General features: G+C 41.8%; 1 protein-coding gene and 1 pseudogene across 1 annotated transcript in view; both read right to left on the bottom strand.

Annotated features, from left to right (window-relative positions):
• LOC139371278 (caM kinase-like vesicle-associated protein) overlaps positions 1-16,418 on the bottom strand; it is an 89,178-nt gene extending 72,760 nt beyond the window's left edge. Inside the window, exon 1 of the mRNA XM_071111563.1 lies at positions 16,289-16,418. The gene's annotated coding sequence lies outside the window, so the exon portion shown is untranslated. The remainder of the gene's footprint in view (positions 1-16,288) is intronic.
• Positions 16,419-18,841: 2,423 nt separating this feature from the next.
• On the bottom strand, positions 18,842-19,724 carry LOC139369485 (actin-5-like; annotated as a pseudogene).
• Positions 19,725-27,005: the final 7,281 nt, after the last annotated feature.

Raw genomic sequence — 27,005 nt, 5'->3', positions numbered from 1 at the left:
TACTCTAAAGTGTTACATTTCTAACTCAAAAAAGCAGTACAGTATTTCTTCATCAACATCTTTATGCTTTTGTGAATAAAATAACTAGAAATATGGTTATTTAAACTACATTTTAGTTACACTTCCACCCAGCTCCACAACCACGGGTAAAACCTTGAGATGATCAATGTATTGGTTGCATTGTAGTATCGTCAATTTCTCTATCCAAAACGTCTTGATGGCCTTGACCAGTTCACCTTTGCTTGTAGGCTTGGCGGAGTTACGGATGAATGTTTTCAGTTGATGACAAATAAGTTTGATTGGGTTTAAATCAGGAGACCTACATATAGATTACATTTTTTTTTATAGATATACTGTAGGCCCACTTTAGGTGTTGTAGGTATTTTATTTATTTATATTTAACCTTTATTTTACAACATAAAGGTCTACTTACTCTGCTGGCGTCTGTACCCAGTTTTAGTTTTGGGTCATTGTCTGCATTTGGAGAATGCTGAAAGGAGTAGCGTAGCTTAATCATGACGGGCTTATAAGTCGATCAGCACCACAGAAAGCACAAAGCAGTCAAAAAACACCCCATTTTATATGCAAATAATAGGCAATAGCCTATATTATAAAACATAAATATATAGATCAATCTCTTGACAGAAACACCGAAACACAGCTAATGACCAAGTACATGCTCGCTGAAGTTACGCACGGCGGCAAAACTGACATACCGGTATTTCAAATGATCAGCATCCCGCAGAGGCCTATAGCAAAAACACCAGCAAATCAATCAAGTTGAGCATTCAAACAGATTGCTTTAATGGCAGCATGCCTTTTAACAGAAATGGCTCAACGGCCATGCACCAGAAAATGGTTTACAAAGGCTCGGCACTGGCTACCGTTACAGGCAGAGTCATAAAAAGGAGCATCGCTGTAACTACTTCTCCAAATGTAGCAGAGACTGAATTGTAATCCACAATGAGCGTCTTGGCCAGGTCTCTCATTGTAGTGTGCTTTGCTATTTCTTTCTTAAAACAGGCCCTGAGAGAGAGTAATTGGCCACAGAAGCTTGATGATATATCTTTGCTGTAATGTTCAGCCAGCCGGCTGGCGGCCTCGTGGAGCGCATCATCAACTGCGTTGGCCAGGGTAGTGGGATGGATGGAGTCAAACAGACTCTATGATGCCCGCAGACTTTTAAATCTGTTTGACAGATGGTGGATAATGATGTCAAGGATTGCATTAAAGACGTTGACTCTACAACTACTCTCCCCATCAGACAGTCGCTCATCCTCGCATAGCTCATCAAAATGATGTCTTGCTTTCCTTCTCCGAGTGTCTTCAAGTGCGTTCTGAGCTCCCCATTTGTCGACAAGGGTCTTTGCAGTGACTTTGGCCGTCTCAAAATCCTGTCTGAATCCGGACAGGACCTCTATCATGTCCTTGTCACTTACAAGTACAATCTTGGTGAGGGCCTTCATGTCCTTCTTGTCACAAGTACAATCTTGGTGAGGGCCTTCATTACGTCCACATATCTGTATCTCAGAGCGGCAAGGGATATCTGGATGACCAGCGGGTAGGACACAGTTGTGTCTGATGCAAAATCAAATATACAGTTGAAGTCGGAAGTTTACATACACTTAGGTTTGAGTCATTCAAAATCGATTTTTCAGCCACTCCACAAGTAATTTTTCCAACAATCATTTACAGACAGATTATTTAACTTATAATTCACTGTATCACAATTCCAGTGGGTCAGAAGTTTAAATACACTAAGTTGACTGTGCCTTTAAAAGCTTAGAAAATTCCAGAAATTATGTCATGGCTTTAGAAGCCTCTGATAGGCTAATTGACATCATTTGAGTCAATTGGAGGTGTATCTGTGGATGTATTTCAAGGCCTGCCTCTTTGCTTGACATCATGGGAAAATCAAAAGAAATCAGCCAAGTTGTAGACAAGTCTGGTTCATCCTTGGGAGCAATTTCCAAACGCCTGAATGTAACATGTTCATCTGTGCAAGTATAAACACCACCAACACGCAGCCCTCATACCGCTCAGGAAGGAGATGCGTTCTGTCTCCTACTTTGGTGCGAAAAGTGCCAGCAATCCCAGAACAACAGCAAAGTACCTTTTTATTTAACATTTATTTAACTAGGCAGGTCAGTTAAGAACAAATTCTTATTTTCAATGACAGCCTAGGAACAGTGAACTGAACTGCCTGTTCAGGGGCAGAACAACAGATTTGTACCTTGTCAGCTCGGGGGTTTGAACTTGCAACATTCCGGTTAATAGTCCAACGCTCTAACCACTAGGCTACCCTGCCGCCCCGAAGATTGTGAAGATGCTGGAGGAAACAGATACGAAGGTATCTATATCCACAGTAAAACAAGTCCTATATCGACATAACGTGAAAGGCCGCTCAGCAAGGATGAAGCCACTGCTCCAAAACCGCCATAAAAAAAGCCAGACTACGGTTTGCAACTGCACATGGGGACAAAGATCATACTTTTTGGAGAAATATCCTCTGGTCTGATGAAACAAAAATAGACCTGTTTGGCCATAATGACCATCGTTATGTTTGGAGGTCAAAGGGGGAGGCTTGCAAGCCGAAGAACACCATCCCAATCGTGAAGCACGGGGGTGGCAGCATCACGTTGTGGGGGTGCTTTGCTGCAGGAGGGACTGGTGCACTTCACAAAATAGATGTCATCATGAGGGTGGAAAATTACGTGGATATTTTGAAGCAACATCTCAAGACATCTGCCAGGAAGTTAAAACTTGGTTGCAAATGGGTCTTCCAAATGGGCAATGACCCCAAGCATACTTCCAAAGTTGTGGCAAAGTGGCTTAAGGACAACAAAGTCAAGGTATTGGAGCGGCCATCACAAAGCCCTGACCTCAATCTCATAGAAACTGTGTGGGCAGAACTGAAAAAGCATGTGTGAGCAAGGAGGCCTACAAACCTGACTCAGTTTCACCAGCTGTCAGGAGGAATGGGTCAAAATTCACTCAACTTATTGTGGGAAGCTCATGGAAGGCTACCCAAAACGTTTGACCCAAGTTAAACACTTTAAAGGCAATACTACCAAATACTAATTGAGTGTATGTAAACTTTTGACCTACTGGGAATGTGACGAAAGCTGAAATAAATCATTCTCTCTACCATTATTCTGACATTTCACTTCCGACTTCAACTGTACCACTCAACATTGACCATCTCTTTATGCTATGCCGAAGAAGGTATCATAAAACTGTTTGATCTCTGGCACATTTTCGACAGAGTCTTTGAGAGCCAAGTTAAGATTGTGCACTGTGCAATGCACATAAACAGCAAGCGGCTCTTTTTCGGATATTCCCATGTTAGCAGCTCCATCATATCACTGCCCACGACATTTTGAAATATCCAGCCCATTATCCTCTATGCTGCCCAGGATTTTATGTTGAAGCTCAGCTGCTGATGTGTCAGCAGTCTCCAGAAATCCCAAAATGACTCTGTAATGGTCAGATCTGTGGCGACCCTTATCACTCTCACATAGCAATAAACGTAGCTTAACTAGTCTACTTTGGATACATCCGATGTGGTGTCCATAATATGATGCTAGCGGGACACCAGTCGACAACATCCAGTGATATAAGACGGGTGCGCAATTCAAATAAATAATCGTAATATTAAACATTCATGAACATACAAGTATGTTATTTAATTTAAAAGCTTAAATTCTTCTTAATCTAACTGCGTTGTCCAATTTACAATAGGCTTTACAGCAAAAGCATACCATGCGATTGTCCCACATCATCATATTTTTCAACCAGCACAGTGTCGTGTCTTTACTATAATTAAACTGAAGACTTATAGTTTTTATCAAAGATTCTCTGTAATTAGTATTACGCGATTCAACTGATTAATCATGTAACATAAATGAACTAGGAAGTCGGGGCAGCAAGGAAAATATTCAGATTACAAAATTATAATTTCCCAATATAACCTTTCAGATATTTTCATATCTGATCAATAGTCTCTTTTACGTTGTAAATTGTTGGTTATCTGCACGAACCCAGTCTTCACTATGAGTCATCCATACATCAATTGTCTTAAATCATTTATTTATTACTAACTAAGTAATTCACAGAAATTCATAAACAAAACAACAAAGTAAATATGGTTACAAGAAATAATAGGAGAATGTGCCCTAGTGGGCTAAACCGGCATGGTGGCTTGTTAGACAAAAGGGAAGTGGGGGTCGACTAAGAAGTCACTACAGAGTTAATAATTATAACAATTGAAATGCTAATCCTTTACACATGAACGCTCACTCATTCGGGAACAATCTTTGTTGAAAAGATAGTTTCTAGGGCGCTGTACTGCAGCGCCAGCTGTGCCACCAGAGACTCTGGGTTCGTGCCCGCCCGCGAACGGGAGATCCGTGGGGCGACGCACAATTGGCCTAGCGTCGTCCGGGTTAGGGAGGGTTTGGCCGGTAGGGATATCCTTGTCTCATCGCGCACCAGCGACTCATGTGGCGGGCCGGGCGCAGTGCACGCTAACCAAGGTTGCCAGGTGTTTCCACCGACACATTGGTGCGGCTGGCTTCCGGGTTGGATGCGCTGTGTTAAGAAGTAGTGCGGCTTGGTTGGGTTGTGTATCGGAGGACGCATGACTTTCAACCTTCGTCTCTCCTGAGCCCGTACGGGAGTTGTAGCGATGAGACAAGATAGTAGCTACTAACAATTGGATACCACGAAATTGGGGAGAAAAAGGGGTAAAATATATTTTTTAAAAGTTAGTTTCTGTTGGAGAGTTTTCGTTCTCTCTCTCTCTCGTGGTTAGAGTGGATTGTTCAGAGTGCCATTCATTCATGTTGTTGTAGATGTTTCGGCGGTTGTCGTTCTTTGCGTTCAATGATACCGAATTCCTAGCTGCAGACTAGTAAGTAATATCAAAGACTTGTTCTTATTCTGTCGGTATCGATAGTCTAAGAGTTTAACCACGTGGTATGGTTAAAAGATTCAGCAATGGTCTGCAACCTTTGTCCTCCCGTGATTGAGAGAAACATGGTCTACTGAGAATTTCTCAAAATTGGGGTTTTATTCAGAATTGCAGAAAAGGGGCTGTCCCAGGATGCCTGACCCTAACTGGGCTCATGGGCGGTCCTCTGATTTAGTTCAACTCAAAAGAGAATTGGAGTTTCCTTCATTAAACAGTCCAAAATCACATTACACAATTGTACAAACAGTATCATACTCACTCCTTCATCTTATACAACAATTAGATGTAAACCTCATATCTGAGGCTATTATATAAACAGCGTTATGGTAATGTGGCCACACCGTCTCCCATGAGCTTCCCCAAGTTGTAACAAACGGACCAGTTCGTAGCTGGATTCATCACAGATTTTTTTATACCTTCTCTGGAACGTAAAAGTTGTTCGGACCTCAAGACCTGTGAGGTGGAAGAAATTCCTTTGTTCTCTATGAAACTTCACTCTATCTCTATACTGTGTGGCCATGAGGCAGGGTCTTCCCTAGGAATTTACGACCTTACTCTGACCACAGCAGTCTGGTTGTAGAAGCAGAGAGCGGGGGATGGTGCTCGCTGTACCCAAAGAGGGCAATGTCATGACAACAGGCTTCACAAAATCACAAATAGCGATAAAATAAATCACTTACTTTTGAAAATCTTCCTCTGTTTGCAATCCCAAAATCAAATCAAATCAAATTTATTTATATAGCCCTTCGTACATCAGCTGATATCTCAAAGTGCTGTACAGAAACCCAGCCTAAAACCCCAAACAGCAAGCAATGCAGGTGTAGAAGCACGGTGGCTAGGAAAAACTCCCTAGAAAGGCCAAAACCTAGGAAGAAACCTAGAGAGGAACCAGGCTATGTGGGGTGGCCAGTCCTCTTCTGGCTGTGCCGGGTGGAGATTATAACAGAACATGGCCAAGATGTTCAAATGTTCATAAATGACCAGCATGGTCAAATAATAATAAGGCAGAACAGTTGAAACTGGAGCAGCAGCACGGTCAGGTGGACTGGGGACAGCAAGGAGTCATCCCAAGGGTCCCAACTAGACCATGAATGGTTGTTTTGTAAGATAAAATCCTTTTTTATATCCCAAAAAGTATGTTTTGTTGGCCCCATCGATTTCATTAAACCACTCGTTCAACCTGCAGACAAACGGATCCAAAAAGCTACCGCTAGACTTCGTTCAAACAAGTCAAACTACATTTCCATTTACTCCTGGGGGACCTTAAAATATAAATAAACTATAATATGTCTTACGGAAATAAGTATGTTCAATATAAATGTAAAATTAGTAAGCGCACGTCCTCTTCATCGCGCACCGACAGACTGATTTTGAACTGGGAGTCTTTGTACAATAACTCCCAATTCTTGCTCGTTTTTGAAGAAACAAGCCTGAAACAATGAATAAAGACTGTTAAAGTGGAAGCCATAAGAATTGCAGTCTGAGAGCCGGAATTACATATGACCCATAGCTTTCCATTATAAGAGCCTGGGACCTCAAAAAAATACAATTCCGGTCGGTTGTTCTTTGGAATTTCGCCTGTCATATCAATTGTGTTATAGTCTTAGACATTATTTTATCATTTCTAGAAACTTCAAAGTGTTTACTATCCAATGCTACCAATTATATGCATGTCCAGGCTTCTGGGCTTGAGTAACAGGCCGTTTACTTTGGGCACGTCAGTCAGGTGGATTTCAGGAAAATAGACCCTAGCCCTAAGAAGTTCTAATGGATCCTGTGGGGTGTTCTAAAAGATCCTTCAGAACTGGGTCGTAAAATAACAGCAGTTCAATTATACAGAGAAAATTCCCACTGTTGGCCTGCCCCAGCTTTTCACAGTGCCCTCTGAATGCCAAATTACATGACGCAAGTGTGAGAGTTACATTAACTATGCGCTCCAACACCTGTCAACACCTGAAATTTTCTGCGTTACACATGCCTCTCTCCATTTCTGCATCAATAGTGCCATTGAGCTTCCATTGCACATACAGTCATGGCCAAAACTTTTGAGAATGAAACAAATATTAATTTCCACAAAGTCTGCTACTTCAGTGTCTTTAGATATTTTTGTCATATGTTACTATGGAATACTGAAGTATAATTACAAGCATTTCATAAGTGTCAAAGGCTTTATTGACAATTACTACATGAAGTTGATGCAAAGAGTGTTGACCCTTCTTTTTCAAGACCTATGCAATCCGCCCTGGAATGCTGTCAATTAACTTCTTGGCCATATCCTGACTGATGGCAGCCCATTCTTGCATAATCAATGCTTGGACTTTGTCAGAATTTGTGGGTTTTTGTTTGTCCACCTGCCTCTTGAGGAGTTCTCAATTGGATTAAGGTCTGGGGAGTTTCCTGGCCATGGACCCAAAATATCCATGTTTTGTTTCCCGAGCCACTTAGTTATCACTTGCCTTATGGCAAGGTGCTCCGTCATGCTGGAAAAGGCATTGTTTTTCACCAAACTGTTCCTGGATGGTTGGGAGAAGTTGCTCTCGGGGGATGTGTTAGTACCATTCTTTATTCATGGCTGTGTTCTTAGTCAAAATTGTGAGTGAGCCCACTCCCTTGGCTGAGAAGCAACCCCACACATGAATGGTCTCAGGATGCTTTACTGTTGGCATGACACAGGACTGATGGTAGCGCTCACCTTGTCTTCTCCGGACAATCTTTTTTTCCGGATGCCCCAAACAATCGGAAAGGGGATTCATCAGAGAAAATGACTTTACCCCAGTCCTCAGCAGTCCAATCCCTGTACCTTTTCCAGAATATCAGTCTGTCCCTGATGTTTTTCCAAGAGAGAAGTGGCTTCTTTGCTGCCCTTCTTGACACCAGGCCATCCTCCATCCATCCTCAGAAATAGTAATATTTAACATTCATGGAAATACAAGTGTCATACAAGTGTCATACATCAGTTAAAAGCTTAACTTCTTGTTAATCCAGCCACTGTGTCAGATTTCAAAAAGGCTTTACGGCGAAAGCACAACATGCGATTATCTGAGGACAGCGCCCAGCGGACAAAAGCATTAAAAACATTTTCCAACCAGGCATTTTCCGAAGGTCAGAAATAGCGATAAAATAAATCACTTACCTTTGAAGATCTTCTTCTGTTGGCACTCCAAAAGGTCCCAGGTACATCACAAATGGTCATTTTGTTCGATAAAGTCCTTCTTTATATCCCCAAAATCTCAGTTTAGCTGGCGCGCTTCATTCAATAATCCACTGATTTCCCTCATTCAAAATGCATACAAAATTAATCCTCCTCTGTCAAAGTTGCTTCTTCTGGCACGATGGAACAGCTTGGCCTTTGCTCACTTGACCCACTAAAAGCTGCTGCTGCCGATGATAAACCTACATCCTCTTCTGGTCCCGCTACATTGCTTGTGCTAGCAATGGCTGCACTTGAACTGCATTTGAAAAAGGAATCTAATTTAACTAACTTTGATACCTCTTCTGCTTTCTCATTTTTGGTCTTACTCTTTTGGGCTCCACTTTTGTGTTGACACATTGATGATTTTTAAATCCGTAATTTTCTATTCTCGAGTTTCTCTCTCTCTCTTTTTTCAGACGTTGCCTCTTGATAGCTAGCTCAACTGTTGCTTAAAACGATGACAGAAACAGCAACGCTTTGGAGAGTATTTGCACAATGAATCCCAGAATGCATTTCATTATTTTAACATGGTATTGAAACTATTGAATAATATGATTTATTTAGCTAATTCAATTTGATTTATTGTCATCAATACAGTAAAATATCATGCTGACTTATGTAGTGGCAAAAAAAACATTTTGTTGGAGAATCCATCAGTGGGATCATTTATCATATAGCCTACGTTAACTTCATTGGGATAGGGGGTGGAATTTTCACTTTTGGATGAAAAGGGTGCCCAGGGTAAACTGCCTGCTACTCAGTCCCAGATGCTAATATATGCATATTATTAGTAGTATTGGATAGAAAACACTCTGATGTTTCTAAAACTGTTTGGATGATGTCTGTGAGTATAATAGAACTCATATGGCAGGCAAAAACCTGAGAAAAAATCCAACCAGGAAGTGGGAAATCTGAGGTTGGTCGTTTTTCAACAAAGTTATCTAATGAAGGTAAACAAATAGTTGCTTACTGGAAAATACTCTTACCTGATACCTTGTCAGCTTGGGGATTTGATCTTGCAACCTTTACAGTTACTAGTCCAACACTCTGACCACTAGGCTACGCTGCCACCCCAACCTACACAACAAGCAGACAACAGAGACAAAAACACTACTTTGACCAAGGCACATGTAAGCTTTCGGTCATGAAGGAAAGAGAACCAGTCAGGATCAGACAAGATAACAAATGGCAACCAGCAACTGTACTTGGAATACATGACCAGCCAAGTTCATACATAGTACAAACACCAAACGAGAGAATCTACAGAAGGAACCCGAGACACCAGTTAAAAACACATGAAATAACACACACAGAGAAAAACCATAATGGATGTACCTTATGCGGTGGAAAGAGAACCTGAAACAGCCAGAAAACTACTCACCTGTGTGTTCTCCAACACCAACAACACCAAAACAAACAATAGAAACCAACATTGTAAACACTGACACAACAGTGAATTCAACTTGTTATAGAAGACCTATCAGAATGCCAAAACATTACCAGTACTGAAAGACTATACTGAAAATGATGTCAGTGTTTATAGTTCAAACAAACTATTGAGAAAAAGAGTTTCAAAAAAACATTAATAATAACATGACAATTGGGATATCTATGTTATGAAGAAAAAAGCTATGTTTATTGTTTGCACTGTGAAACACTGAGTTGAAAGAAAACATTGTTTTGAAAAAAATATATCTAAAAGGGAGATGTCATGTACTGTATGTACATGTACTTACCTGGAGTACCTGAAGGTGGCGCTGTAAATACCTACTCCATGTGATCATCTGTACTTGCACTTGACCCATGACATCACATGAACATTGTTCTTTTACCCATATCCCTGCCTCAGTGTGCTAATATATTACAAGGACAATCGCATCATAACTTTTTAGAGCCAACATTGCTTTAGTAACTGTTTATGTTCACATCTCTCAAACATGCACATACACTTTGGACAAAAGCGCACACACAAACAAGTCATACAGAGGCGTGGGGAGACCCAATCTTAATAACTGAGAGCCGGGCAATTCCATGTAAATTGTTCAAAGTAGTCAATGTGCATCACAGGAGGCTGCTGAGGGGAGGACAGCTCATAATAATGACTGGAAAGGTGTAAATGGAATGGCATCAAACACTGGAAACCATATGTTTGATTTATTTGATATCATTCCACGAATTCCGCTCCAGTCATTACCACAAGCCCGTCCTCCCCAATTAAGGTGCCAGCAACCTCCTGTGTTGTGCATAGAGTTGTATGGTTAGTTAAACTTTTAAATCAATGTTTTTTGTTTGGCATATATTTTAAAGTGAAAAATCTGAGTCTCAGCGTAATTCCGTTACTGCCAAATTACCCAGCCATGTTCCCTGGAGATCTAATTGTGTACAAACTGTGAAGTAATGCGCTAGTCTGTTCCTGTTCCTGTTTACAGCAGCGGCTGCTGCTGCTGTTCAGAGGCCACCTGGGGTCTAGAGCTGGACCCCTTCTGGTTACTCATGAGGCACGTATCCCATGCTGCTAAACACTATCTAGGCTACATGCCGATGCTCCATCTTAAAAGCCCCCACAGTCTACTCCTTAGAGACTCAGCATATGGAGGAATGACCGTATAGTGCAGAAATGTATTCACAGTGCATTCTATTTCATGTGTAAAACTCCAGACAAAACAAAAATCGGTATATAGGCAACCGAGATCATTTCAACCAGGGGATTTCAGAGTTGTCCTTCCAGTTACTGGCAGCCGCAGCCCTTGTGCCCAGCGTCATTTCATTTCAATGAGCATGGTCTTAATGTGTAACGTCATTGTGCTTCACCAGCTGCAATAAAAAATAGCTAGTTTCTGATCTCACATCCCTGTTAGCTACCTCACAGGGTTGTAGCAATAGATTTGGAGGCTAATTGTCATGGGTTGATTATTGAATTTGACATACATATTAACTTGTGTCTAAGAATATGATAATGCAGAACGTCATAGTGGTTATGGGAATCTCTCCAAATAAATAAATGAAAAATAAAATGTGTTAATGTATGACAGTCCATAACTATATTGATTTTGGATTAGAGACTAGATCTCTAATTAGAGACTATGTCTCTAAATTCCCAAATTCTGGGACTTGATTTACCTGTTTAAAATATTTGTTGTGGTAGTTGAACCACTTGATTGGTAGAAGATATTTATATTCTTATTTCCGAGACGCAGAGAAGAAGAGGAAGACTTCATAAAACCTTAGAAGATATTTCTGATCCGATTTCAGATTGTAATAGCAGAAAAATAGACTAAGATTTCAAACACTAACTTATTTTTGAGACGCAGAGAAGAAGAGGAAGACTTCATAAAACCTTAGAAGATATTTCTGATCCGATTTCAGATTGTAATAGCAGAAAAATAGACTAAGATTTCAAAAACTAACTTGTCGTTGGGAAAGTGAATAGCAGAGTAGAAGAAGATTTTATACGAGCTAACTTTTTGTCTAACTTCTTGGGAAAGTAAACAGAATTTCAGTTTTTTTTATTTTATTGGAGATGTTTATTTTATGCTGTTACTAAAACAGCTATATTGTAAGAATGGAAATATATATTTTGATTCTGATTTCATATTTGAATTGCAGAGAAGTAGCGTAAGATTTCATATGCTATAACAGTTTGTCTAACTTGTTTGGAAAGTGGTCAAAGTAGCTGGTTTGTGTCAAAAGTTGCATTGTTCATAGTGAATGGAATGTTGGAAGTCATGTGACTTTTTAATAATGTGGAGCAGTAGAATGTTTTAAAAAGTCACATTAAAGTGAATGAAGATGGACAAAAAAGCACAAAAAGCTTAATAGTTTAAAAAGTATAAAACATATCAAAAAGTTGTGTAAGCACACTATTCCAGACAGGTCTGTACATTTTAAAGTGTGAATTATTATTTTTTTGCTTAAATGGTGTAAAAGGAGCAGGCTGTTAAATAATAACAAGTCAGAAATATGACCAAGATTTAGAATGGGACATTTGCTATTGCATGTCTCATTAATTACATGAAAAATAAAAAGTTGCATGACTGATATAGTACTATATCAACTGGAATGTGTGGCCAGAAATAGTCAAGCATTACACAATACAAGTATTGAAAATGAATAGCATGACTGATTGTAGGAGTCATTCTAAAACTAATCTGCCACGGCATAAATGGAAGTGTCAGTCATTGGGATGACTGCTTGATGACCACCTGAGTGTCAAACTTCTCATCCTTTATCAGCTTCCCAGTTGTTCTTATCATGGAGACAGAAAGTGCTCACTTTCCTAAATAAAAAAAATAATATATACACTGTTTAAATATGCTATATATTGTCAATGGCTTAACAAACGTAAAGTTTTTTATGCAACTGTTTCACGGGTGTTGAAGCTGTGCTATATGGCTGCCCTTCTTAACACCTGCCTGCTTAACCCAGAAGCGACCAATGTGCCGGAGGAAACACTGTTCAACTGACGATGGAGGTCAGCCTGCAGGCGCCTGGCCCACCACAAGGAGTCGCTAGAGTGCTATGAGCAAAGTAAAGCCCCCCCGGCCAAACCCTCCACTAACCAGGACGACGCATGGCCAATTGTGCACCGCCCTATGGGACTCGCCATCACAGCCGGTTGTGATACAGCCCAGGATCAAATCTGGGTCTGTAGTGACACCTCTAGTGTCTTAGACCGCTGCACCATTCGGGAGGCCCATAAGTGCTGTATTTTGATAAGCATGCAGCATCACTGCACAGTTTGCAGCATCAGCACCATGAGGAGGTTGATTGGGAAATAGCCTGGTCTCACAGCCTAAGCTGCGTCGTCCGGGTTTGGCCGGGGTAGGCCATCATTGTAAATAAGAATTTGTTCTTAACTGACTTGCCTAGTTAAATAAAGGTCTCCAGGCCCATCCCCAGCCACGGCTTTTGTGGCGCGATGGGTAACGACGCTTCGAGGGTGGCTGTTGTCGATGTGTGCAGAGGGTCCCTGGTTCGAGCCCAGGTTGGGGCGAGGAGAGGGATGGAAGTTATACTGTTACATTGATGCTGTTGACCCGGATCACCGGTTGCTGCGGAAAAGGAGGAGGTCAGAAGGGTGGTGAGTGTAACCGATGCGAAATGGTTAGCGGGGTGCTCGCTAATAGCGTTTCAATCGGTGACGTCACTCGCTCTGAGACCTTCAAGTAGTTGTTCCCCTTGCTCTGCAAGGGCTGTGGCTTTTGTGGAGCGATGGGTAACGATGTATCGAGGGTGGCTGTTGTCGATGTGTGCAGAGGGTCTCTGGTTCGAGCCCAGGTAGGGGCGAGGAGAGGGAAGGAAGCTATACTGTTACAGTTACATAAGACAGAAGGTTACTTAAGGCAAAAACAAAAGTAGGGTGGTAGGGTTGGCGCGTAACGCGAAGGTCTAGCAACCCAAAGGTTGCATGTTAAAATTTCATCACGAACAACTTTAGCATTTTAGCAACTTTGCACCTACTTACTACTTTTTATCTACTTTGCAACTACTTAACATGTTAGCTAAGTCTTCCCCTAACTTTAACCTAACTCCAAACCTTAACCCTAACCCCTGGCTTAAGTAACGTTAGCTACCTAGCTAACAGCCACAACAAATGTTTAACATACAGTGGGGCAAAAAAGGTATTTAGTCAGCCACCAATTGTGCAAGTTCTCCCATTTAAAAAGATGAGAGAGGCCTGAAATTTTCATCATAGGTACACTTCAACTATGGCAGACAAAATTAGAAAAAGAAATCCAGAAAATCACATTGTAGGACTTTTAATGAATTTATTTGCAAATTATGGTGGAAAATAAGTATTTGGCCAATAACAAAAGATTATCTCAATACTTTGTTTATACCCTTTGTTGGCAATGACAGAGGTCAAACGTTTTCTGTAAGTCTTCACAAGGTTTTCACACACTGTTGCTGGTATTTTGGCCCATTCCTCCATGCAGATCTCCTCTAGAGCAGTGATGTTTTGGGGCTGTTGCTGGGCAACACAGACTTTCAACTCCCTCCAAAGATTTTCTACGGGGTTGAGATCTGGAGACTAGCTAGGCCACTACAGGACCTTGAAATGCTTCTTCCGAAGCCACTCCTTCGTTGCCCGGGCGGTGTGTTTGGGATCATTGTCATGTTGAAAGACCCAGCCACGTTTCATGTTCAATGCCTTTTCTGATGGAAGGAGGTTTTCACTCAAAATCTCACAATACATGGCCCCATTCATTCTTTCCTTTACACGGATCAGCCGTCCTGGTCCCTTTGCAGAAAAACAGCCCCAAAGCATGATGTTTCCACCCCCATGCTTCACAGTAGGTATGGTGTTATTTGGATGCAACTCAGCATTCTTTGTCCTCCAAACACGACGAGTTGAGTTTTTACCAAAAAGTTATATTTTGGTTTCATCTGACCATATGACATTCTCCCAATCTTCTTCTGGATCATCCAAATGCTCTCTAGCAAACTTCACACGGGCCTGGACATGTACTGGCTTAAGCAGGGGGACACGTCTTGCACTGCAGGATTTGAGTCCCTGGCGGCGTAGTGTGTTACTGATGGTAGGCTTTGTTACTTTGGTCCCAGCTCTCTGCAGGTCATTCACTAGGTCCCCCTGTGGGGTTCTGGGATTTTTGCTCACCGTTCTTGTGATCCTTTTGACCCCACGAGGTGAGATCTTGCGTGGAGCCCCAGATCGAGGGAGATTATCAGTGGTCTTGTATGTCTTCCATTTCCTAATAATTGCTCCCACAGTTGATTTATTCAAACCAAGCTGCTTACCTATTGCAGATTCAGTCTTCCCAGCCTGGTGCAGGTCTACAATTTTGTTTCTGGTGTCCTTTGACAGCTCTTTGGTCTTGGCCATAGTGGAGTTTGGAGTGTGACTGTTTGAGGTTGTGGACAGGTGTCTTTTATACTGATAACAAGTTCAAACAGGTGCCATTAATACAGGTAACGAGGGGAGGACAGAGGAGCCTCTTAAAGAAGTTAAAGGTCTGTGAGAGCCAGAAATCTTGCTTGTTTGTAGGTGACCAAATACTTATTTTCCATCATAATTTGCAAATAAATTCATTTAAAATCCTACAATGTCATTTTCTGGATTTTTTTCTAATTTTGTCTGTCATAGTTGAAGTGTACCTATGATGAAAATTACAGAACTCTTTCATCTTTTTAAGTGGGAGAACTTGCACAATTGGTGGCTGACTAAATACTTTTTTGCCCCACTGTATATGGTTTGCAAATTCGTAACATTGTAAGAAATTGCAATTCGAAACATATCATACAAACTGATGAGGGACGTCCAAACCGTAATAAAAACAATACGAAACATAACATTTCATACTAATTGGAGTGTGCCGGTTTTTACATCTAACAGGTTTCCTGAATAAAATGGGATGTTTGTTGAGTGAGAATTTAGATCTTATAGCATTTAAGAGATTGCGTTTGATTTGGTAGAGTGAGTTGTGATGTTGTTGGACGGTGTGCCAAAAAGTTGATAGCCTACATCTGAACATGCCACTGGTTATTCTGCATTCATATGACATGTTTCTCATCTGCCTGCATTTGGCTATTAAATATAAAACGGAGTGAAGTAAAGAGCCTAGAGACAGAACATCTCAACCTTGACTCAGGGGTAAGGTGCGATGCTGTTTATTAGGCTATATAACTTTTTGCAACAGAGAAATTGACGAAATTGTAGCACTCAAATTTACAAAAGTATAGGCTACTTCACGATGTGCTTCCCTAGGCTGTTCAAACACAGTGCCGTGCGCGTCGTTTACAATAGGCGAGCATGGTAAATATAAATTTGACAGCAAACAGTTTCGAGCAGTCTAGTCTATCATAATGCGTAAATTCTGGTGCATCGTTCTCCTTCACTTTATCAGCAAAAATCGGAAGTATTAGGCTATAAACATGAAATAACAGCACTATTAACCTAGTTAAATTTCATAGGCCATTCAATATAATTAACATGTGTTTGAAAAAAAGTGATTTTCGGATAAAGAATAGGCTACGATTCCCAAATAAACACCTTATGCATCCAAAAGTAGTTATCAGCTTTACAAAATATTTCAGTGGGGAACAGAGAAAATTCATTAGTGAGCTCAACTCCCTGATAGACAACTCAAAATGGGTGAACTTACCTTATCAGCAAATTTCTCAAACGTAGAATCCCGTGACTTTTTCCACTCGAATGTTCACATTAGGGTGTAACTGCAAATATGACGCTATTTCTACTTAGTACTTTTTTCTAGGGAAATTCCAGCGCTCCTGTGTACCATCGGTAGTGCCTCGCGCTTCGAGTTCAGCTCGGGAGGGAATGAGAGGTGGAATTAAAGTATGCACAAGAGGATGGAACACGCGTGAGTGGGGGGCATAGTGGAGCGAATTAGAACGAGTTCATCTGATTTACATCTAATGGGAGTCGTACATTCAGGGTTGGGTAGCTTGCTTTCTAAATATAACCCTTTACAGTTACTAGTTACCTGTCCAAAATTGTAATCGGCAACGTCACTTTTGTATTACCCATTCAGTTACTTTTAGATTACTATCTCCTTATGAGCCATTAGAAGAATACAAAAATGTGTGTTACCAGTTCGACGAAATCTATTGCAGGATAAATCAATGTTAAAGTTTACATAGCTGGCTATATATGGATGTTAAATGTTACTTTATGAGTTGTTAGGTAGGCTTATTCTAACCCATCACTTTCTACTACATGTAATAATAAAAATCTATCAGAATTACAATCATTCCAATAAATGTTATACCCCTTGATCTTTAAGAATAGGATTTAGAAATAGGGAAGTATAGATTAGCCAAATTGTTTTACCTGAGCATAACCCAAAAACGAAGGATTTATTAGCCAGGCCTACTCTGTAGTTTATGATTTTGTTGTCATGGAGGACTGATTGAGCTCATTGATTCGAGTTGAAACATAAATGCTGAGCTCATGGAATGGCATGCTTTGAGCACTACTGAAAAGTGTTATATACATGTGAAAAATGTATGCCATATGCTGCATTTGTTATTGGCCTATTGTTTACCTTTTTGTTGGTGACACTTTAATATCTTGATAATATGCAGACGTTTAAAGGACAAATTCACAGATGAAACAAAAACAAAACGGGCCCCGCCTCTGTTTTGGTAAAATGCTGAGGGATGGACCTGGAGAAATGCAACCACTCTCAGATTTTTTATTTAAACTTGCATCCATAGCTTTGTCTGTTAATGCTCCCGAGTGGCGCAGTGGTCTAAGGCACTGCATCTCAGTGCAAGAGGTGTCACTACAGTCCCTGGTTTGAATCCAGGCTGAATCACATCCGGCCATGATTGGGAGCCCCATAGGGCGGCACACAATTGACCCAGCATTGTGGGCCAGCATTGTAAATAAGAATTTGTTAAATATTTCTCCAGGTCCATCAGCATTTCACCAAAACAGGGGCCCGTTTTGTTATTGTTTCATCTGTGAATTTGTCCTTTAAACAGCTGCATATTATCAAGATATCAAAGTATTGCCCCTTTAAGTCTACCAAAAGTGTGCGAGTTTGAGCATGTGTCCATTAGGCCTATGGATTTCTTCAATTTTTGTTAGCATGAATTAGATTGAGCAATAAAAGTTCCACTTTTATTCCATAGGCTGGGATCCGCACTATGCAGCTGTTGCGAGTGCACATTTTTCACTGGCTGTCCACTGATGATTTATAGGCAGCTTAAACTTCTTGAATTCAATCATTATTGGGTTAAAATAGACATTTAGATTTGTGAACGGCCATCCACAACAAGCACAATCCGTAAAGCGCAAATAGCTAAATTGGAGAGCAGCAGTGTGTTTCACATCAATGCGCTATGTAGATATCAATAATAAGTGATATCCGTATAGCCGTAGACTACACCACTACTGTCATCCTTTGTGTAAAGGACCCCTCTGTTAGTTTAGTTTTAAAATAGCATTCATCTGAAAAACATAGAAGGTTGCTGCAGTTTGACAGGCTTTTAATGTTTTCATCCTCCCAAGGGCCAGAAGTTAAGGATCTTTTTTTATAGCTCATATAAAATGTTTTGCAGCTGAATTACTACTATGTCCCCCCCATCCCCCGACCATGGCACCTCTGAAATCACCACAAATGAAGACACATAGATTCTATAAAAAAATGTTGACCTGGTATAGGATGTCCACCCACTCTACCCAGAGTTTTTGAAAATGTGCTTTGGTGATGAAATTTCACTTATGTTATAAAATACATTTTACCAAGACAAATATGATTATTCATATTATGAATAGTTCACTGGGGTTTTTTCTAACATAGTTACAATATATCCAAAAAGTTGGATTTTGTAACCTAATAAATCCGATAATAAGCACAGAACTCTGTTGACATAGCAGTGTACGTTTCTCATAACAACTTTTGAGAATTTAACATTGTGGGCGTTGTCCTCAAAGTTGTTTCCACAGGTCGCAAAGAGCTAAATTAGCATGACAAGCTGAATTAAATGTAAAAGGATTGGAAAATAAAAAGCTTGGTATACACTCACCGTTCCGTTGACATTTCACAGAGATATGCTTGTTTTTGTGAGAAATCTTGGAAAAATAATAGGAATTTCTAATTCATATGAAAAGTGTATACGAAAATACTACGTCATGTCTCAAAATCGATATCCATTTTACCTCTATATTGTTTTATGTCCTGTGGATTTTATGTCCCGCTGAACATCATGGAGCCGCCACACAAGGCCACGTTGGCCATCAAGGCCTCCTGCCACTCTTGGACGCACTTCTGCAGGCTTTTCATGACCAGGATGTGAACTCCGGGCTGCAACATCCCTGCGTCGGATGGACAGAAGAGGATCTCAGGGCTACGGAAGCACTCGTTGCCCAGGGTAATGTGGTGGCATCAGGGAGTTGATAGTGTAGAGGTATGCCTCGGACCTCGGCTCCTCCTGAAAGTCCTCGGAGATGTAGCAGCTCTGCCTCTTCATCTCCTGCACAGAGGTCTTCTGATGGAGATCACTGCCATGTCCAACTTTGTCCAGTAGTTTGCACTGATAGGTGCACACTTTCCAGCCAGGTCCATCTGAAAGGGGGCATGTGGAAAGCAGTAGCCTTTGCACCCTGGAGAGACAGAGGTGGAGCCAGCCCCAGAGTCCACCACTAGACCAGTAACCAGTCCATAAGAATACATAGACAACATCACCAGGGGCCCAAATCCATTCGAACGCGAGTTCAGCTGTCTTCTCTCAGGTGGAGGTGGGAGAGAAGGCTGGGTCAGTCATCAGGGTGCCATGCTCTTCAGGGCAGACCAGTAGCTCCTCATAGAGCACATGGCTCCACAACTTCTACAGGAAATCTCAGTCACTTATCATTCCACTGGTGATGGACCTCTTGAGAATTAGATCGCCCTTGCAGGGAATGTTGTTTCCAAAAAATGTCTGATCCTTTGTGGACAGTCCAGCCACTGACCTCAGCACTGTATGGGGCTTCTCATCTCCATAGAAGCCAGCTTTGATTGAGCCTTAGCCTGGGTCGATTACAATAGCCACATTGTGCTTGAAGTTCTTACCGCTATCCACTGCAGTCATTCTTGGACAAAGTCTGTATTTCTTTGAACAATGAAAAGCATAAGTTATTTTTCTAGTCGTCCCCAAGCATGTTCTGGAACAACAAACTCTTATGAATTGAGACTAATGGTCAGAAGAACTGCTTTATTACTTGAAAAACATGTTTGTCACAAAACCTGTGAAATCACAATGGCATCAATGGCCTTGTAGCATCACCACCGTGCTCCAGTCTGGGTTACTATGGCAACGGATGATCACAGGGTTATTTCTCAGTATTTGAGAATATTAGATGACAAGGAGAACTTGTGTCTCTCACACACACACACAATTTTGGCTCCCTGTCAGACATACTGTGCCCACAAAAGGTTGCACTCCAAGAAACCATGAACGGTGTGTCAGAGATATCTCTCAGAGTCATTCAATCCTCATCTTTGAAAATCTATTTTTATAGAATCATTTATCTCTCTTTGGTGCAGGCCTGGTAAATATTTGTTTTCTCTGAGTGTCTTTTCCAGGGGGAGATACAGCCACATGAAATTGTATGATTCCGTGAGTTGAGCCATCATTACTAGGTAATCTCCAACATCTATAACGGGAGAGAGGATGAATGTTCCCATCCAAACTCATCATAGCACTTAAAGGATATTTGATGACCAGTAGTATCATTGAACTGCTGTTAACCTAGAGGTGAAATGTTTCTGCGTCCAGTCATAGCTGCAGGAAGATGTTTGGGAGTGGGGGCGTGTCATTTTTTGTGTGCCTGCACTACAGACAGCTATATCGTCTGCTAACACAGGACTAGTTAACGTTTTTTTTTTTTTATTAATCTTTTTTTAGCCGCAACCCTACTTCCCATGACTATGCATCCAGTACACATCATCCCTCACTATGTGATTAAGATAAGGACAAATAATAGAGGCAGCATTGCGTGTATGGACCAGTTTGAACTGGATTCATCACATGCGATAAACAAGGCAAGAGAGTGGTTCCAGGTGTAAACATTATTCTGTATTACAGTACAGTAACACGGAAAGTAGGAAACATACCGACCAAGAGTTGTTACTGAAGGCACATTTAACCCCCGACAGCACCCATTACACTGCAAATCTGCATTGGGTTAACACACTAAAGCTGGACCAGGCTTCAGTCACTCTGGTCTAATCAAACACGTACTGTACACACACCTATGTATCCGATACTTCCTATGATGGAGTTGACCTACAAATGTCACCACTGAGAGTTCAGCTCTCCGTGCCTACTGCAGAGGAATAGTGTAATTAAAAGCAGTTTGTTTCCATCCCTCGGACAACAGGAATTTTGGCTGAAAGGGTCAACAGTTCAGATGTAAGGCTGCGTTTACATCTGAACTGATATTTTCTTTACCAATCACATCAGATCTTTTCCATCAGATCTTTTTTAGAGTTGATCCGATTGGTACAAAGACCAATTAGTAAGAAAAATAACAGAATTAGGCTGCCTGTGTAATGGCTGACTGGTTGCATCACTTCCCATTTGGGACCATTTGAAATGTACATGACCCTCTCCTTGTACTGTAAAACATTTTTGAACACCCTCATAGAACTAACTAAAAATAGTGTTTATGACCACAGGTAACAATAACTGTAGTGACCCTGTGTTTATAAAGTGGATTTCAACTTTGCCACTTCAGCATGCTTCGATGCCACCAGGGCTACGAAGGTTGAAGGTTCACAGACCACCACGGACCAGCTCACTCTCCCTGCCTATTTCATTATGCCTAATCTACGATCAGAGCTGGCTGCAGACAATGATCAGCTCGGGGGAAATCAGATGTTCAACATTTTGATGCCATATTTATATATAATTATATAAATATGGCATCAATATGCAACACATTTTCCACCAACAGGTTTCTGTAAAAATACAGCACACAACAAATAAACAAAGTCTACAGACTTTGGTATGCTTTGTTTTCAACATCAAAGGCTTGGCAATCTCCGAATGTCATTAAACTTCACTTTTTGTATTTAACTAGGCAAGTCAGTTAAGAACAAATTCTTATTTCCAATGACAGCCTACCCCAGCCAAACCAGAACGATGCTGGTCCAAATGTGCGCCACCCAATCACAGCCGGTTGTGAAACAGCCTGCAATCTAACCCAGGTCTGTGTTGACACCGCTAGCACTGTGATGCAGTGCCTTAGACCGCTGCGCCACTCGGGAGCTTGTAACAGATGTCTCTTTCCATTAATCAAATGTCCACTGCACAGTTTGGATTAATTTATTTTATTTTTCAGTAAACAACTAAAATATTAAACATACACACACAAGGTACAAAGATCATTTTTTGGCTCTTTTTCTCCCCAATTTCGATCTGTCTCATTGCTGCAACTCGCCAATGGCCATGTGAGGCAAAGGTCGAGTCATGCGTCCTCCGAAACATGACCTGACAAACTGCGCTTCGTTAACACCCACCCGCTTAACCCAGTAGCCAGCCACACTAATGTGTTGGAGGAGACACCAACTAACGACCAGGTCAGCCTGCAGGCACCCAGCCCGCCACAAGGAATCACTAGAGTACGATGAGCCAAGAAAATTCCCCCCCCGGCAAAACCCTCCCCTACCCCTGGCGACGCTGGGTCAATTGTGTGCCACCCTATGGGACTTCCGAACACGGCCGGTTGTGTAACAACCTGGTATCGAACCCGGGTCTGTAGTGATGCCTCTAGCACTGCTTTAGATCACTGCATCACTTGACTTGCTGTGGTAGTTTGTTCCACTCGACAGTGGCGGTATATAAACATGTGTTCTTACCAGATAGACTCATTTAAAACAGTGAATATTAGATTAGCTGGATCTGGTATTTGCTGGTGGAAATCTGTAACAAATTAAAAATTGTTGGATAGGTACCTGGAGACAGAGTCCGTGATAATTCTGTGAACCAAACCAAGTTGCATTAATACCACTCTTCTTGAAAAGACTTGGCATAGGCCCCCAGATCCTCAAAAGGTTATTTCTACAGCTGCACCTTCGAGAGCATCCTGACCGGTTGCATCACCGTCTGGTATGGCACCTGCTCGGCATCTGACCGTAAGGCGCTACAGAGGTTAGTGCGAACGTCCCAGTACATCACTGGGGCCAAGCTTCCTGCCATCCAGGACCTATATAATAGGCGGTGTCAGAGGAAAGCCCATCAAATTGTCAGAAACTCTAGTCACCCAAGTTATAGACTATTTTATATGCTACCGCACGGCAAGCGGTGCCGGAGCACCAAGTCTATGACCAAAAGGCTTCTCAACAGCTTCTACCCCCGAGCCATTAGACTGCTGAACAATTCATAAAAATCGCCACCAGAAATGTTTCACATTGACACCCCCAACTTCTAAAGTTCGCATAACACAGTACCCAAACCAGCCACGCGCATGCGCCATCGTGCGCAAATTGATTTTGTTCCCCCACACCAAACGCGATCACAACACGCAGGTTGAAATATCAAAACAAACTCTGAACCAATTATATGAATATGGGGTTGGTCGAAAAGCATTAAACATTTATGGCAGTTTAGCTAGCTAGCTTGCAGTTGCTAGCTAATTTGTCCTATTTAGCTAGCTTGCTGTTGCTACCTAATTTGTCCTAGGATATAAACGTTGAGTTGTTATTTTGCCTAAAATGCACAAGGTCCTCTACTCCGACAATTAATCCACACATAAAACGGTCAACCAAATTGTTTCTAGTCATTTCTCCTCCTTCCAGGCTTTTTCTTCTTTGTAATGTATATGGCATTTGGCATCTCCCTTTCATAGTTACCACGACGACCGACCGAACTCAGTTCATCTTTCAATCACCCATGTGGGTATAACCAATGAGGAGATGGCATGTGGGTATCTGCTTCTATAAACCAATGTGGAGATGGGAGAGGCACCGCATTCAGTTTCACAAATAGAATTGACTTCGTTGGTGCGTGCGAGCAGTGTGGGTGCAATAATTGAATAACAAGTATGTTCGCATTTTCCCATCCGAGTTGTTTCCATCAAATTGACGGATAAAAGTCTTTGCGTGTGTAAATACATAGTGTACATAAAAATTACTTTTTGTGGACGGTTAAATCCCCATGTATCGAATAAAAAAGTACAAGTTAACTGGGTTTCTATTGCATTTTCTAGGCCTACTTATGGTTTTGTCACAAGAAAATGTATGTAGGTATAGCAAATGTGCCCACTCTGGTATTGGAATGTGCGCTCTAGCCAATAGCTTGCAGATACAGTGTGCGTATAGCCTACATGATGAGGTTATTATGGACAAAAGTGCAAGATTATTTTTATTTGTCAAATGGCAGCCAATTATCGATCATCGTATCACCAGAATAAGACCCTTGCTATTTATTGCAAGTAGCATCAAGCTCATCGCCTTGCACTTTCACCACCCTGTGAAGTTCATTATAACTTATTTCACCCTCTGTAGCCTAACAAACTGCAAGCTTCCCAGAGTCAACGTGGGAGGACCACACAACATATCATTGCAAGACTCCATCGATATGATGGTTATTATGTCAATATTTGCGCATAAGCGCTTCCACCGCCATTTCTCGCATGATTTATTTTACAGACACAGATAAATCCCACCGTATCTAGCGTATTTTGTTTTGTCAACATTTTGAAAGTTTAACAACTAATTTGCTGTATCCATCAGGCTTTCGTGACATTTGTTTAATGCGACAAATAAATACTTTTCTCACATAAGAAGTTTGGATGAAAACCTGGTTAATGTCAGTCCATTTTGAGGATGCTGGAATTATACACATATGCCATATAACTCTCCTTCTGTGGCATACAACTGCTCTTAAATGCACGTGAAACTAAATGCTTGCTCTTCATGCTCTTCCGCGATGCATATAAGGCCTTCCCCCGCCCTCCTTTCAGAAAAGCTGACCACGACTCCATTTTGTTGCTCCCAGCCTATAGACAGAGACTCAAAAAGGAAGCACCCGCGCTTAAGTCTGTTCAACGCTGGTCCGACCAATCGGATTCCACGCTTCAAGATTGCTTCGATCACGTGTGCTGTGGGTACAACATCACCGATGCACTTGCTAATAAACTCGCTCACCGAATCAGCGTATTCATCAATGTTGTTGTTCAACGTTATGCGGAACATATCCCAGTCCACGTGATCGAAGCAATCTTGAAGCGTGGAATCCGATTGGTCGGACCAGCGTTGAACAGACTTAAGCGCGGGTGCTTCCTTTTTGAGTCTATTAAAACATTTCCCAACCAGAAACCGTGGATTGATGGCAGCATTTGCGCAAGACTGAAAGCCAAACCACTGCTTTTAATCAGGGCAAGGTGACCGGAAAGCTATTCACTCTGCAAGGCAATCAAACAAGCCAAGCATCAGTATAGAGAAAGTGGAGTCGCAATTCAATGGCTCACAGGTGGTGAGGGTAGGTAACAACATCTCCACCCCGCTGATCCTCGACACTGGGTCCCCACAAGGGTGCATTCTCAGCCCTCTCCTGTACTCCCTGTTCACCCACGACTGCGTGGCCATGCAAGCCTCCAACTCAATCATCAAGTTTGCAGACAACACTACAGTGGTAGGCTTGATTACCAACAACGACGAGACGGCCTACAGGGAGGAGGTGAGGGCCCTTGGAGTGTGGTGTCAGGGAAATAACCTCACACTCAATGTCAACAAAACAAAGGAGATGATCGTGGACTTCAGCTCCCTATCTACATTGACGAGACAGTAGTGGAGAGAGTGGAAAGTTTTAAGTTCCTCGGCGTACACATCCCGGACAAGCTGAAATGGTCCACCCACACAGACAGCGTGGTGAAGAAGGTGCAGCAGCGCCTCTTCAACCTCAGGAGGCTGAAGAAATTGGGCTTGTCACCAAAGACACTCACAAACTTTTACAGATGCACAATCGAGAGCATCCTGTCGGACTGTATCACCGCCTGGTACGGCAGCTACTCCACCCATAACCATAAGGCTCTCCGGAGGGTAGTGAGGTCTGCACAACGCATCACCGGGTGCAAACTACCTGCCCTCCAGGACACCTACGGCACCCGATGTCACAGGAAGGCCAAAAAGATCATCAAGGACAACAACCACCCGAGCCACTGCATGTTCACCCGCTATCATCCAGAAGGCGAGGTCAGTACAGATGCATCAAAGCTGGGACCGAGAGACTGAAAAACAGCTTCTATCTCAAGGCCATCAGACTGTTAAACAGCCATCACTAACATTGAGTGGCTGTTGCCAACATACTGACTCAACTCTAGCCACTTCAATAATGGAAAAATGTATGTAATAAATGTATCACTAGCAACTTTAAACAATGCCACTTAATATAATGTTTACATACCCTACATTACTCATCTCATATGTATATACTGTACTCTATACCATCTACTGCATCTTGCTCATTCATGTATTTTTATGTACACATTCTTATTCATTCCTTTACACTTGTGTGTGTATAAGGTAGTTGTTGTGAAATTGTTAGGTTAGATTACTTGTTAGATATTACTGCATGTTTGGAACTAGAAGCACAAGCATTTCGCTACACTCGCATTAACATCTGCTAACCATGTGTGACAAATAAAATGTGATTTGATTTGATTTTCAACCGGTCACTGCCGGCACCTGCCCGCCCGTCCAGCATCACTACCCTGGACGGCTCTGACTTAGAATATGTGGATAACTACAAACACCTAGGTGTCTGGTTAGACTGTAAACTCTCCTTCCAGACTCACATTAAGCATCTCTAATCCAAAATTAAATCTAGAATTGGCTTACTATTTCGCAACAAAGCATCCTTCTCTCATGCTCCAAACATACCCTCGTAAAACTGACCACCCTACCGATCCTCAACTTCGACGATATAATTTATAAAATAGCCTCCAACACTCTACTCAACAAATTGGATGCAGTCTATCACAGTGCCATCCGTTTTGTCACCAAAATCCCATATACTACCCATCACTGCGACCTGTACGCTCTCGTTGGCTGGCCCTTGCTTCATACTTGTCGCCAAATCCACTGGCTCCAGGTCATCTACAAGTCTCTGCTAGGTAAAGCCCTGCCTTATCTCAGCTCACTGGTCCCCATAGCAGCACCCACTCGTAGCACGCGCTCCAGCAAGTATATCTCACTGGTCACCCGCAAAGCTAATTCCTACTTTGGCCGTCTTTCCTTCCAGTTTTCTGCTGCCAATGACTGGAACGAACTGCAAAAATCACTGAAGCTGGAGACTCATATCTCCCTCACTAGATTTAAACACCAGCTGTCAGAGCAGCTCACAGATCACTGTAAACAGCCCATCCAA

This window comes from Oncorhynchus clarkii, chromosome 17 (assembly GCF_045791955.1).
Source record: "Oncorhynchus clarkii lewisi isolate Uvic-CL-2024 chromosome 17, UVic_Ocla_1.0, whole genome shotgun sequence".
Taxonomy (NCBI): domain Eukaryota; kingdom Metazoa; phylum Chordata; class Actinopteri; order Salmoniformes; family Salmonidae; genus Oncorhynchus; species Oncorhynchus clarkii.
This window is presented reverse-complemented; position numbering and strand designations above follow the sequence as displayed.